We start from the raw sequence: 14,653 nt of genomic DNA, 5'->3' as shown, positions 1-14,653 counted from the left end.
CAAATTGTATATTAATATTGATTGGACAACGACTGATTAAATCACCCATCAATTTTTCACATTTCTTGGAGAGTCTATTAACAAGACTGCTACACTCTCTAGCTCTGCTGACCTGCAAGGCCATTACAATAACAGCACTGGATTCCCATTTAGTTCACAAAATAGAGAATGTAGAGGAGCGGTAAAGGCTGGTACGCCATTTCATGCTTCAAAATGCATACATTCTTATATGATTTTCCAATGTGTTCTAAGAGGCATATAAGGAGGTTTTATTTATTTTTTTTATTTATTTTTGCATGTTTTGTTTACATATATTTTTAATGAGTTTTCCAAGCGGGAGATTAACCTATCTCCAGGCAAATTTGTCCTTCTCTCCAACCCTTCTACTAGCCCCGCCTATCCATTCACAATGTGTTAAAAAGAAAAAACCTTCACCAAAAAAATTCTACCCATCAGAGTCCTCCATCACGTCTCCCGCTGTGGTGCCTCTTCCAGGAGCAAACACTGGTGATCCACCTCTGAAGTACTGCCAACCACCGTCTGATCTTGTCACTCGCCCTTGTTATGACATTAACTTGCTACCTTTAGAGTTTCAAGGACTTTGCCATAAATTGTCCCAGTGACAGCGCCTCAGTCACCAGGCAATAGTATAGACACCCATAGAAGGACCTTCCCCCTCTGCAATCCTGAAGAGAGAAGATCTGATGCACCTTTTTTTATTTTTTTATTTAGTTAAGTAGTTTTAGGTTTTTTTTTATAGGCCATTTAGATTTTTTATTTTTAATTGCCATAGTAATTAACTAGAGGGGTTGGGGGTCCCTGGTCTGACTTCAACTCTCCAATGTAAGCATAGTGCCTTTCCATGCATTTTAAATTCAGTTCCATTCATCTCTATCGCAGGTGCATTTTCCATCCAAAAATGTTGTTTGCATGACTTTTAAAAACCACCCTAGATAAAAAAAATATTAAATAGGAGTTAAGCTGATGCATATATTCAAACAGAAATTATAATGCATTTTATGCAAAATTTGTCTAAGAAATATAAAAGTGTGAACTTGTCCTAAGAGTTCTGTGTTTGGCTTGTGATGACTATAGAAGGTGGTGAGTAGAGCCAGAAACTTGTAGATATATCAAAAAAAGCCAAGGGGTTTCCAGTCACAACTTACCAACCAGCCTGTGACCAACGGAATTAACCTAACAGTATGCGTTAAAAACAGGGGTTTAGTTGAACACATTTGCAAATACATGCGCAAGCTGCAGGCCATGGCAAGGCACCCTGATATCTGAGGACCCTAACTCTACCTTTAAAGCAGGGGTGGGAAACCTGCTCGCACAATCATTGCGTCCGCCCCCCCCCCCCCCTGCCGCTGAGCCTGTGTATGCCAGTGGAGCTGTCAGAAGGAGCCGATGGCTCCGTCCTGACAGTGTGAGTCACAGAAAAGCTTCAGAAAATGGTGGACCCGGGGCGCAGAGTAGTGCGCCCTGAGTCCCCCCATTTGTGTGACACACGGATCCTCCTCGTAGCGCTAGCGAGCTATTTTCTGTCACAAGTAGGCTAAGGATACCAACCACCCCCCCAATAAAGATTTAACCCCCTGATCACCCCCAGTTAACCCCTTCATTGCCCTGTCACAGAGTCACTTTTATAGTGTATGCTGTGGTCAGTCTGCATTGAAAGGAGGCACGCAGTGGTCAGTCTGCATTGAAAGGGGGCACGCAGTGGTCACTCTGCATTGAAAGGGGGCACGCTGTGGTCAGTCTGCATTGAAAGGGGGCATGCTGTGGTCAGTCTGCATTGAAAGGGGGCACGCTGTGGTCAGTCTGCATTGAAAGGGGGCACACTGTGGGCACTCTGCATTGATGGGGGCACGCTGTGGTCTCTTTGCATTGAAAGGGGGCACGCTATGGCCAGTCTGCATTGTAAGGGGGCACGCTGTGATCAGTCTGCATTGAAAGGGGGCACACTATACCTTGATTACTGAAGGACACTTTTGTGACCTCAAAGTCACGCAATTTTCTACAGCGTTTTTTGCCGCAAAGCAATGCCTATTACATTTATGCATACATTTTGTAAGGCCCCCGAATGATGTTACAAAAATCCAAATGGCCCTTGGCAGAAAAAAGGTTCCCCACCTCTGCTTTAAAGAGTCTCCACAATGAGAGCACATGCATTCTAATGGATAGATGGAGGACAGGTGACTGGAGGAAGCCCACCCCTCCTTAAAGGCACAGGGTCACACTGAACACCCAGCACATTGCTCAGTGGCAGCAAAGGTGTCAGTGCGTTGCCTGACCAATATAACAACAACAATACAAAAAATGGTCAGTTCCCTAACCTATAACTGGTCTTAAAACCAAGGAGCACAGGAAGGGCAAACGCATGTTAAAAAAAGCCAAGGGGTTTCCAGTCACAACTTGCCAACCAGCCTGCGACCAACCGAATTAACCTGTCTAACAGTATGCGTTAAAAACAGGGGTTTAGTTGCACACATTTGCAAATACATGCGTACGTTTTTGTAACTTGTGAATATAGCCTACCACTGAAGTTCCTAAAGGCATTTGGGAAGCAAGTGGCCAATTTAGTCTAATATTATTCATCCATATCTGACATGTAGTTTTAGCTGGATATAGACATCAACATTTTGACTATGAACAGTGTCTTTGAAGGAGCATCATTTTATTTTTGATCACAGTAATTCTGTATTTAAGTAAGTTGATAGAAGGGAGTCTATATGGTGAGAATAGGGTGCATATAAATTAAAATTTACAGGGGACATCTTCATGGAAGGTTTAAAATTGAAACTTTTTTTAAACTAAGAGCTTAGAGCTGTTATAGTTATCTATGTGCTGTGCCACCATGAAATGTTTTCAGCTTGTAGGGAGACATAAGGAATTATTTATCTGCTGATTCTATTTCGGCGCTTAGTGTGAGCTCTTGTTCACATGTATCAGTTACACATGAAACCAGAACTCAGACAAGTGACAGGGAACGGGTGTTCTATGCACAGATACTAAAGCGATAATCAGAAAACACAGCCCAATTAAAAGTACAGGGAGTTCACTGCAGATGTGCCAAAAAGCAAGTTTGAAGTTCTTTACCTTACTGAACATTACCAGAATTTTGAAAATATAAATTAAATATGTGGATGTACTTTTGGCTCATATCCTTCTGGAAAAAAATACCATCATTTCATTTTGCATTTAGATTGGGCATAAAGTGTACATTTAAATAACAGGTCCAGGAAAAACAATTCTTTAAGTTTTGGATAGTGTGGGAAAGGGTTAGAATTCTGTTGTATTTTTGCTGCAGTCCTGAGCTTTCTAAGAGAGATTTCCCCACACTTATGCCTCGTACACACGCAACGATTATCGGCCGACCGATCGGTCGGAGTGGTGTTTTGTTGGTTAGAATGTGCCTAGACTGCGCACGATTTTTCTTGGAAAACAAAAATCTACTTCAGAAGTGATGTCATGTGATGGTTTACTTTCCGTGTGTTTTTTCTTCTCTGAGCATGCCCAGTCTTGCTCATCAGATTTTTGTCTGCCGAAATCTGTACTGACTGACGGAAAATCGGCCGTTGTGTTGACGACCAAAAAAACTTTTATAGCCTGCACACCAGATTTTTTTCGGCCGAAAAGTCGGAGTCGGTTGTTGGAAGCATCATACTAACAAGCCGAAAATCGGCCGATCGGTTGTTGGCAGAAAATTCACGGCCAATAATCGATGCGTGTGTATGGGGCTTTGCTTTCTTGGTGACAATGGTTTTACCAGAAGGGAAGTAAAGGAAAATCTCTTACAGCAATGCAGACAAAAATACCCTTCAGGCTACATTCACACCTGAGCGTAGCGTTTTCGCACGTCTTTTTACCGCGATTTTACAGCGATTTTACCGCGATTTTTACCGCGATTTACAGGCGTTTTTACAGGCGTTTTTTGTGCAGGCGTTTTTAGATTGAATCGAGACCAATGGAAAACGCCTGTAATCTGCCCAAAAAAAAAAACTCATGTACTTTTTTGAGCGTTGGGCGTTTTGCTCACAGCGTCAAAATGCTCAGATGTGAACAGGGGCCATTGAAATGAATAGGATTTGTCTTGTTGGGCATTTTGAGAGCTGATCTTAGAGCAGAAAAACTCCCCAAAAATGCCCCAAAACGCCTACATGTGAACGGAGCCTCAGGAGCAGTGGAGGGCTAGAACCATTTCTCTAACAGAGCCCTGGATAGCAGTAAAAACTTAACAAGGGTTTAAAACTTTCCCCACTCTATCCAAAAAGAAAAAACATTTTGGCTGGATATACAGTATACTTTTAAGATCTTCCATTTGAAAACTGCCATATACTGTAGCTAAAGATGAAAGGCCATTTTTAAAGGCTTGATCAATTTGTAAGCACGATAAAATTATGCCAGACGGGAGGATAGGGGTTAATGCATGTTCTTTGGTTTTGGCGGGTTATCCTTGTGTCCGATCCACTAATCCAGACCCGGGAGGAGTGAAAGAATGTCACTTTCTACTGCTGTGATGTGAAAGGTCAGCAGGACTTGGGGCTCGTCCCCGAAGATTCTAACATTGGGAAATGCCACTAATGGATCCCCTTTATCGTACTTGGGCTTTACCTTTGCAGGTATGCAGGGGCAGTACATACAGTAGCCTGAGTTAGGATTGTAGGAGTTGTAGGAGAAATACTGTTCTTGTACGTTGGACTATGAGATGTTTTTGCACTTTTCTATGTAATGCTTTGAAACCTTTTTCCTGCCTGGTCTGGGTTACTCAAGGGGTATAATGCAAGTAATCGACACCTTTCTACAGTTTGGGACCTTGAGGTATTTTGGGGTTTGAAGACGTCAGTACCAAAGTTGATGTAGTGTGCGAATACAAGTGGTTTCCTACAGTAATGGAACTTGACCAAGCAGCCTGCCATTAGGCCTGTGCCTGTGGCTGGTGGGGTAGCCTCTTGTTGTCCGCACTTTCTCTGTGAGTGTTCTGTCTCCCATAACTATGGGAACGGACACACGCCACAGAGGTCCCCAGTCTGTGAACAGGTATGGAAGAGGAAAAGAAAGTCAAATGCATGGCAGGACCCCATACCATTACTGGGAGTAAGGTAGCAGTGAAACACTGAACGAGTGGATGTGGACAAGGCTTAGCATGTCCCTCCTAAATGCAAGTTCCAGAGAAGGTGTACATTGTCAGGAGGACCCGATTACTAACTGGCGGACAGTTATGGTGCAAGTGTACACGGTGTACGTTCATCTCTAATAGGGGCGCCTATCTTAAGGCCAAGTATTCCCTCACGGTGGCCTCAGCCTTGTCCCAGGGCATTGATGGAAATGACTCAGAGCAAAGGTACCCCATGTGTATGGTAATGAGCCTGTACACGGTGCCTAACGTAGCCCAGAAGAACCCATCCGGGGAGTAGTCTCTCATTTGACCCAGCATTGGCCCCCAATGAGTTAATGGGAAAGCACGGAGAAAAGGTCCATCTTCACCCCTACACCACTTGTTTGCATACTTCCATTAAGAAGGGATATTTTACTGTAGAAGTTTTGTTGTTTGCAGCCCTCCACACCTAATGGTCAGTTGAGCTTTGGGATGTGTGGAGTCTTGCTAGAAGAAAATCACAATTTTTCTGAGCAAAATCTGAATATGGGAGCTCATTTTTGGTGTCAAGTGGCATAAACAAAAATGTTTCACACAACATAAAAAACCTGTGAGCCCTAAACTGTCTTGTGACTAATTAACAAGCCCTAATTATACTCCCTTTAGTTTAGTGAGAGGAAACAATTAGGTATTCTTGATCTCATACTCTAGTGCTCGATGATTTCCAGTTGCGAACACAGACATGGGGCTAAATCCTCACTTACCACCAAATTTTAATCATGGACAAGTTTTTTGTTTTTTTTACAGAACACTTGACAAGGGGAGGATGGAAATGGCAAAAGCTGCCCTGTGACCTCTCCACGATTCCCATGTTAACCTACCCCTTATCTTGTACTACAGAATATTTAGCCTTTATTTTGTGGACACATGAGAATAGTGGTTGAGCAGTTCACTAAAAGACAGAAAAGCTGTGCTGTTAGCCCATAACAGGACTTAGGAGCTGAGTGTATTTTAGGCAGATCAAAATTTTTCTGTACTTGCAGGATCCTGCAGGAGTTAAAACAGCAGAAAATGCTGCATGTATTGTAGATATGTTCTAGATATATACTGTATATTTTTATTTCACCTTGACATTCGCTTGAAAGTGGTATTAAATCCAAAAGCAAACATTAATTATTTTGCAAATTTTTTTAGATGTGATGGCTACACTAGTTTTCTTTTTTAGTGTTTCTTGCTTTTTTTTTCTTTTTTTAGGTTGCCACATTATATACAATTTTTGTTTAACCGGCGGGTAGAAAATGCCCCAATTTCTCCATCTGCACACTCAATTTGGATGGGGGAATCCCTCCCACTGAGTTGTATTCTGACAGTGAAGAGACTTCCCTGCCATCAGAATACACTCATCAACACCACTGGCTATAGCCAGCGGGGCTGATTGAGAGAACATTTTCTAACAGGCTGGTTGTGCATCAATAGATTGACTTCCGTGCAGCCAGCCAGCCTGCCCATACATAAATCAAAATGTGGCTGTTTTTCAACAAAGCTCTACTGAAAATACATCAGTTAAAATTGTTGATCCAAACCATTTACCATTGGCAGGAGTGTTTATAATGATCCGTTTTTATTTATGCATGTAAAACCTTTATCGCAAATGGAGAAAAAAAAAACAGTTTGTTGCTTAAAACTGCTTATAAAGTATTAGCTGAAGCTTGGCTTCAATTTGCTAGTGTATCTAAACCTGATAGTACATCTAACACTCCCCTTCCCCCAGATTAACAATGCTGCTTTCCAAAGTTTCCCCCTGTGATCCTTCACTCAGAGTGGAGGCACAATAAGACAGGAGGTCTTTTACTGGCCAGATTACCAGGTGAAAACAGAGTGAAAAGAGTATAAAAAGAAAATAGATGCAGCCACCACATCCAAAGATTGGTAAGCTGAAATGTATTACATTTTTAATTTTGGGTTTAATACCACTTTAACCCACTCGTTTCGTGCAATAGCCAGTGGGGGGGGGGGGGGGCGCATGCACGCTCTGATCGGCCAGAGGGGAAGCCAATCAGCGGGTATGGCAGACACGATGTCCGCCTGCCACCAACCACCCGCGATCGCTCACCATAGAGACAGAACACTATTCAGGAACACAGGTCTCTGTGTTCATCAAGTGAGTCCATCCACCACACAGTTAGAAATCATCACACTTAACTCTTTGATCACCCCCGGTGTTAACCATTTTCCTGCCAGTGTCATAAGTACAGTATCATTGCATATTTTTAGCACTGATTACTGTAGTAATGTCACTAGTGAACTCAAAAGTGTCAGTTTGGTATCCAATCTGTTCGCCGCAATGTCTCAGTCCCACTAAAAATCGCTGATCACCGACATTACTAGTAAAAATAAATAAAGTTTGTAGACATGAGAACTTTTGCGCAAACCAATCAATATACACTTATTGGGATTTTTTTTTACCAAAAATGTGTGGCAGAATAAATATTGGCCTGAAATGATAAAGGTGAGAGGTGATCAAATTCCACCAAAAGAAAGCTCTATTTGTGGGAAAAAAAGGACGTCAATTTTGTTTGGCTACAGCGTCGCCCGTTCGCGCAATTATCAGTTAAAGTAACGCAGGTCCATATCTCAAAAAATGGCCTGGTCATTAAGGGGGCAAAACCTTCCGGTCCAGAAGAGGTTAAGTAGAGAATACAGTAAAGTTATCCATTTAAATTTTTTTTTATATTACTTTTGAGATTTTCATTTTTACATAATGATACCATCAAATATGTCGGTAACTCCAAGCTGGTATCTCTGGTATGGGGGGGGTCCCTTTTTCCTAATTTAGAAGTGGCAGGCAAGATCCATTAGATTAGTAGATAGTTGAAAATGTTATTTACGTATATGCAAAATAGTACTTTCGATCTTTATCTCGTTGGGTTGGTTAACACATCCCTTGTGAACTAGAATTGTGTGCAATATAAAAGAATGTATCAGCATCTGTTACCAAGGGCCTAATTTACTAAGAATAAGGAGAAGAAATAGTCATTCCACATTTAATTACTCCCAGTTAAAAAAATTGAGACCTTAACTAGGTGAACATGTGGACGGAAGAGTGAGTACAAAAAGGCGAATATGCATTCGTGAATTCCAAATCGGCATAGTCACAGTTCCATAACTGGTAATTGCCAACGAGTTTCCTATATGAAACTGCACTCCAGTATATAGCTATGATCATGTGTGTACATGTATGCCAATAAATATGGGGTGTGCTCTACCTTGTGTGTGGCTATTTATTTATATTACAATTATTTTTTTTTTTCAAATATAACTTTATTTTTAGAACACAAAAGGGCATACAACGGAACAAAAAATGAATACATAACAGCCAATCCATCATACAAAAAAAAAAAACCAGGTCATCCTAAAAAGTAATTTATATCTTCACTGCCCCCCCCCCCCCATAAACTCCCACAAGAAGGTTACATTAACTTTATATACCTTCCCACAACATATAATCATAACTGGCAGTAGTATAAACCCTCAGTTTGCCCGTCCATTCCGTGTTGCCCTTCATTTATTAGAACAAGACAAAGAAAAACTAAGCAAAAACGAAATCAAACAAAACAAAACAAAAAACAAAACAAAACAACAACAAAAACAAAAAAAAGGGTATAAAAGGACAAGAGAGGCCAGAAAATTCTCCCTACCTGGGGAGTCCACCCCACCATCTTCATTCATGAATGCATTAGGGCAGCACCCTCGTCTGACAAAATAAAAATGTTCCATAGCTCCCAGGTCTCACAATATAGCTCCCGTTTACAATGTGATGTCAACACCAATTCCTCCATCTTATTAATAGTCTCTACCCTCCGTAGCCAGTCCTTTACCGTAGGAGGACATAAACTTTTCCACAATACAGGGATACATGCCTTAGCTGCATTAATTAGATGGCGCACCACCGATTTTTCATATAGCTGTGTAGGAATATCTGATAGATGAAGCAAAAAAAGAGCCGGGTCCTCCTGAATAGAATATTCCGTAAACTTTTGAACAATAACTCTAACCTCAGACCAATATATTGAAAGTTTCGGACAGGACCAAAAGATATGGAGCAATGTTGCGTCCTCCCCCCCGCAACGCCAGCAATTCGCCAACGTGTTCGGGAGGATCCTATGGAGTTTGTGAGGTGTATAGTACCACCTGGCCAATAGCTTGATATTGGTCTCTTGGATTTTGGTACAAATAGACGATTTAAAGGACAACCGAACAATTTTCTGTATTTGCAATGGTGATGTAAGTCAGATGCCCATTTGGTCAGACACGGCAGAAGAGGTCTATCCAACGGAATCGTTAATAGACTATATAATAAAGAAAGAGTATGTGGCAGGGCCCCCTCTTTTAGGCAATATTCTTCAAATCTAGTCAAACTACGTGCGAAATCTGCCGGATTCGGTAAAGTATGTAAAAAGTGAAGAAGTTGCAAGGCGGACCAAAAGGTAAGCCTAAAATAACGGTCCACAGTCGTCAAAGTCTCCAATGTCGGCCAGCTATCCGATACCAGGAACTGGGCGGCCCGAGTATATCCAGATACGCCCATCCTCACCAAATCTGGTGACGAAAGCCCGGCATAAACCGCGGGTTTCCGATCACAGGAAATAATGGAGAACAAGAGGGGGCAAGAGAGTACCGCACAATAGCCTGAGGGCATATTCGCAACGTAGTGCCCAAAAGGGGGTGAAGACGCAATTGCGATGGCAAATCTGGGTAGCACCAAAGTGCACCCCTAAGAGGAATATTTGTCTGTGCTTGTTCTATAGTAATCCACAGTTTGGATGCCTGGTGTCTGCACCAATCAACCACTCTACTCAGATGCGCTGCCTGGAAATACTTCTGTATATCCGGGAGAGCTAAGCCACCACAAGCTTTTGGCAAAGTCAGTTGCGACCGTGCTAGGCGAGGTTTTTTCTGTGCCCATACAAATTTAGTGAAGAGGGAATGGATCGAGTGAAAATACCAGGCAGGTAGCCGAACCGGGAGAGCCCTCATCAAGTAAATGTGTTTCGGCAATATACTCATCTTTATCAAGTTACACCTGCCAAACCATGAGTGAAGACCCGTATACCATTTGTCCAAGAGGGAGCGTGTCTCTCTGATCAGGGGGGGGGAATTCAATTCATAGACCCTAGACAGACATGCTGGAATAAAGGTACCAAGATAGTGTAAGGCCCTATCGGTCCATTGAAAACCAAAACTTGTTTGTAGTGTGCTTAGGAGAGGAGGATGAACCCCCACTCCCATCACCTCTGATTTACTAAAATTAATTTTAAAGTTCGAAAGGGATCCATACCTAGTCAGTTCCTGTGTTAAATTAGGAAGGGAGATGGTCGGGTTCGTCAATGAAAACATAAGATCATCAGCATAGGCAGATATCTTGTAATGACTTCCCCCAACCTTCAATCCCTGGATATCTGGGTTCAGGCGTATAGTGCAAAGGAGGGGTTCCAACGAAAGAGCAAATAATAGAGGGGACAAAGGGCAGCCCTGCCACGTACCATTATTAATAGGAAAAGGATCAGATAGACAACCGTTCATCTTGACCTGTGCGGTGGGATTTGAGTATATACTAGTGATCCAGTGCAGCATATTACTTCCCAAGCCTATATATTTAAGGACCGTAAACATAAAACGCCAATTCACCCTATCAAAGGCCTTTTCTGCGTCAGTATTAATAAAAACGCTCGGGATTCGGGAACTATTAGCCACGTGGATCAGATTTAGAACTTTAGTAGTGTTGTCCCTAGCCTCTCGGCTAGGAACAAAACCCACCTGGTCAAGGTGAACTAGGTCAAGGAAATGTGGGGCTAATCGATTAGCCAGTATTTTCGTGAAAATTTTCAAATCGATATTAAGTAATGAAATAGGCCTATAGCTGCCACAAGATGTAGGGTCCTTTCCTTCTTTCAAGATAACAGTAATATGTGCCGCTAAGGTGTCCCTAAGCAAGTTGACCCCTTCCTTCGCAGAGTGATAGAATCTGACTAGGTATGGGCCCAAGATAGAAAGAAAAACTTGAAAATATTGGAGCGTAAAACCGTCCGGTCCAGGGGCCTTCTTCAGCTTCAGGTGAGGTTGCTATTGTCTTTGTGCTCTATATACCTCATTTGTTTTATATACTATAATGTTTTGTATTGATTTTCCTTGAAATTAAAAATAAAGTGATAAATATATAAAAAAAAGAAAAGCGCGGGGTTGGAGAGCACTGGGGTGGGGGGGCAGGGAGTACTGGGGGGGGGCAGGGAAACCCAGGGGGACAGAGAGAACAGGGGGAGGGGGGACTGGAGAGCACTGTGGGGAACTGTAGATCACTGAGGGGGGAGCCAGGGAGCACTGGGGGAGCCAGAGAGCATGGGGGGAGCTGAAAAGCACGGTGGGGAGCTGAAGAGCCCTGGGGGAGGGGGGCTAAAGAGCACTGGGGGGGCGGGAGAGAGGGGGGCTGTAGATCACTGGGGGGGTGTTGGAAAGTGGGGGGGTGCTAAACAGCACTGGGGGGCCAGCAAAAGAAGTTGTATAGGAGGGGCCAAAAATATGAGAGAAAATAATATCGGCGCAGAAGGACAATATCAAATCGAAAAGCAGCTGCACTCCTCAGGTCAAAATACAATTCCTGTGTAAATAATGTGTGGTACAATAGGCAGCGCTAAAAAAACACTAATAACAACATAAATAACAACATAAATCATTAAGGGAGAAAATCAGAGTCCATGCACAAAGCCCGTGATGAGAAGTGAACACACTTTCTGGCAGGATCAACAGGTGCTCTAAGTGTTAGAATCCACCACCGAGTGAAATGGCCTCTCACCTTAGGCTTATTGGATATAAGCATATGACTCAAAAACTCTTATAGCGATCTCCCCTTGGTGGATGGGATGTACTCCTTCTTGTACTTCACCTCCAAGAGACCTCACACTGAACAGAAGCAACACCACAAAGTTCCCAAAGCGGACTATGTTCTGCTCACAGATAGGCTTCAACCAGCAACTCCCCTTGAAACCATGGAATAGGGAAAAACACCGGGCAAGCCCATAGCGTGATACTGATAAACTTTATTCAAAATGAAATTAAAAGACAGCCTCTTACTTGTATAAAAAGGTGAAATCGCATCAAACAATCATGCCGACGGGTCCCGTAGGTACCTCACCGGATCTCCAGACAGCAGTGGGCAACGCCTGTAAGCTCCTCATAAACCAAAATCAACAGCGCAATGTAAAATATGGGGTTTGGGGTGCTCCCCAGATATGGAGGAACCACCACCGCTTCACCCATTCACTTCTCTGGTCTGCCTTGTAGCCACAGGTGGCTACAAGGCAGACCAGAGAAGTGAATGGGTGAAGCGGTGGTGGTTCCTCCATATCTGGGGAGCACCCCAAACCCCATATTTTACATTGCGCTGTTGATTTTGGTTTATGAGGAGCTTACAGGCGTTGCCCACTGCTGTCTGGAGATCCGGTGAGGTACCTACGGGACCCGTCGGCATGATTGTTTGATGCGATTTCACCTTTTTATACAAGTAAGAGGCTGTCTTTTAATTTCATTTTGAATAAAGTTTATCAGTATCACGCTATGGGCTTGCCCGGTGTTTTTCCCTATTCCATGGTTTCAAGGGGAGTTGCTGGTTGAAGCCTATCTGTGAGCAGAACATAGGCCGCTTTGGGAACTTTGTGGTGTTGCTTCTGTTCAGTGTGAGGTCTCTTGGAGGTGAAGTACAAGAAGGAGTACATCCCATCCACCAAGGGGAGATCGCTATAAGAGTTTTTGAGTCATATGCTTATATCCAATAAGCCTAAGGTGAGAGGCCATTTCACTCGGTGGTGGATTCTAACACTTAGAGCACCTGTTGATCCTGCCAGAAAGTGTGTTCACTTCTCATCACGGGCTTTGTGCATGGACTCTGATTTTCTCCCTTAATGATTTATGTTGTTATTTATGTTGTTATTAGTGTTTTTTTAGCGCTGCCTATTGTACCACACATGTATAGGAGGGGCGGTGGGGCAGCAACATATAGAGGATTTGATCTTTCCATATTCCTCCTGCAGCTGCTGAATGCCTGCAGAAGGGAGAGAAGGAGAATCAGGCATCTAGCAGCTGCAGGAGGAATATGGAAAGATCAGTTCCTCTATATGCAGCTGCCCCACCGTCCCTCCTATCCAGTCACATAGGGAGACTTGCTCGGGCACTCACCTTCTTCCCTCTGCTGCCGCCGCCTCTGAACTGCAGCCCAAAGAAGAGGGAGGTGGGTGGAGGCAAAGCCAATTCTAGACGCCGAGGAGGAATTTGAAATGTGGCAGGCCAGGCAGTAGAGGCCATACGGAGATGTCAGAGAAGTCTGGTCCATAAGGTAGTTAGAACTTCCCGCCATTAGATGGCTATTTAAACTGACTCTCTGCATGGATTCATTGCTGTTTGGTCTGCAGCTTCCTGTGTATTGTTCCTGACTCCATGTGACTTCTGATCTTGATCTGGCTTGTTGTCTCTAACCTGTGCTTGTCTGCTTCCTACCCTGACCCTGGCTTGTCTTCTGGATTTCGCTCCTGCCTGTTGATCCTGCATTGCTGCTCTCCTGGTACCGACCCGGCTTGTGACCTGATTACTCTGCTGCCTATCGTCTATGTCCTTCCTGCCCGACCATTAACTACCCGGCTTGTTTGACCCTGCACCCTGCTCATCCGGCCTGCTACAACTCCAGCCCAGCAAGCTCGCTCCTAGCAGTCTCATACCAGCCCGCTCACTGCGGCCACGCTACTACTGGACTAATTACAGGCACTCCTACGTCACCGTGCTCCTGTGGCCGCTGTCTCACTATCAGAGGCCCACGAGCCGGAGTTGTACGAGAGGCCCTCCTCTACACGTCAGGCTCACCTACCAGGTATGTGACAGTACCAAACAGCCATGACTGAGCCTGCAAGAGGACCCTCTCCAGTGGATGAAATCTGTCAGCACCTCGCTGCGCTTTCTGAAGCAGTTAAGACGCTACAGGAAGGATATGTTCATCTGGAGGAATGTGTTCTGTCCTGGACTACACCAACAACTATCCCTGCCTCAGTTCCCACCTCTGCCCCATCTGCTATTCAAGCGGGGACTGTAACCAATCCTACGGTAATGATGTTATCCCCTGAACCTCAAGTACCAACCCCTGAGAGGTTCTCCGGTGACCGGAGTAAGTTTAGAGCGTTCCGAAACGCATGTCAACTATACTTTGCTCTGCAGCCACGGACTTTTTCCCTGGAATCCACTAAGGTAGGATTCATCATCTCTCTGCTTCAAGATGAACCACAGTCCTGGGCCCACCAGCTGTTAGAAGAGAATAACGCACAACTCAATACCATGCAATTATTCTTTGACGCCATGTCACGGCTATATGACGACCCACAGCGGACCACCACCGCTGAGGCAGCTCTACATGCTCTCCAGCAAGGCCGTAGAGCAGTTGATAGACTATGTCACTGACTTTCGACGCTGGAGTGCAGATACCGCTTGGAACGATGCAGCCCTGCGTCACCAGTTTCG

This window comes from Pelophylax lessonae (genome assembly GCF_965119305.1).
Source record: "Pelophylax lessonae genome assembly, chromosome: 2".
Classification (NCBI taxonomy): Eukaryota; Metazoa; Chordata; class Amphibia; order Anura; family Ranidae; genus Pelophylax; species Pelophylax lessonae.
This window is presented reverse-complemented; position numbering follows the sequence as displayed.